Source organism: Arachis duranensis, chromosome 6, assembly GCF_000817695.3.
Source record: "Arachis duranensis cultivar V14167 chromosome 6, aradu.V14167.gnm2.J7QH, whole genome shotgun sequence".
NCBI classification, from domain to species: Eukaryota; Viridiplantae; Streptophyta; class Magnoliopsida; order Fabales; family Fabaceae; genus Arachis; species Arachis duranensis.
The window spans coordinates 68,413,603-68,414,681 of record NC_029777.3 but is presented as its reverse complement, the minus strand read 5'-3'; the positions used below and the strand labels follow the sequence as shown (position 1 = coordinate 68,414,681).

Below are 1,079 nucleotides of genomic sequence, written 5' to 3'. Positions count from 1 at the left end.
GAGGAGTTTCAATGACTTTCTTACTCAGCTGGCCCACTTGTGCCTCCAGATTTCTGATGGAGGGCCTTGTTTCATTCATGAAACTTAAAGTGGCCTTAGACAGATCAGAGACTAAATTTGCTAAGTTAGAGGTATTCTGTTCATAATTCTCTGTCTGTTGCTAAAAAGATGATGGATAAAGCTTGATATTTCTCAGCCTATTGCGTCCACCATTATTAAAGCCTTGTTGAGGCTTTTGTTGATCCTTCCATGAGAAATTTGGATTATTTCTCCATGATGAATTATAGGTGTTTCCATAAGGTTCACCCATGTAATTTACCTCTGCCATTGCAGGGTTCTCAAAATCATAAGCTTCTTTAGAAGCTGCCTCTTTAGTACTGTTGGATGCATTTTGCCATCCATTCAGACCTTGAGAAATCATGTTGACCTGTTGAGTCAACACTTTGTTCTGAGCCAATATGGCATTCAAAGCATCAATCTCAAGAACTCCCTTCCTCTGAGGCGTCCCATTATTCACGGAATTCCTCTCAGAAGTGTACATGAATTAGTTATTTGCAACCATGTCAATAAGCTCTTGAGCTTCTGCAGGTGTTTTCTTTAGGTGAATGGATCCACCTGCAGAATGGTCCAATGACATTTTCGAAAATTCAGATAGACCATAATAGAATATATCTAATATGGTCCATTCTGAAAACATGTCAGATGGACACCTTTTGGTCAGCTACTTGTATCTTTCCGAAGCTTCATAGAGGGATTCACCATCTTTTTGTTTGAAGGTTTGAACATCCACTCTGAGCTTGCTCAACTTTTGAGGAGGAAAGAATTTATCCAAGAAAGCCGTGACCAGCTTATCCCAGGAGTCCAGGCTATCCTTAGGTTGTGAATCCAACCATATTCTAGCTTTGTCTCTTACAGCAAAAGGGAAAAGCATGAGCCTGTAGACTTCATGATCTACTCCATTCGTCTTAACAGTCTCACAAATCTACAAGAACTCAGTTAAAAATTGGTAAGAATCTTCAGATGGAAGTCCATAAAACTTGCAGTTCTGTTGCATTAAAGCAACTAGCTGAGGTTTCAAC

General features: G+C 39.7%; 1 non-coding gene across 1 annotated transcript; it reads left to right on the top strand.

Moving 5' to 3' along the window:
* Window positions 1-695: 695 nt before the first annotated feature.
* LOC127739857 (small nucleolar RNA R71) lies at window positions 696-799 on the top strand. The gene has a single exon (XR_008000599.1). It is a non-coding gene; the product is annotated as a small nucleolar RNA R71 (small nucleolar RNA).
* The last annotated feature ends 280 nt before the right edge of the window (window positions 800-1,079 follow it).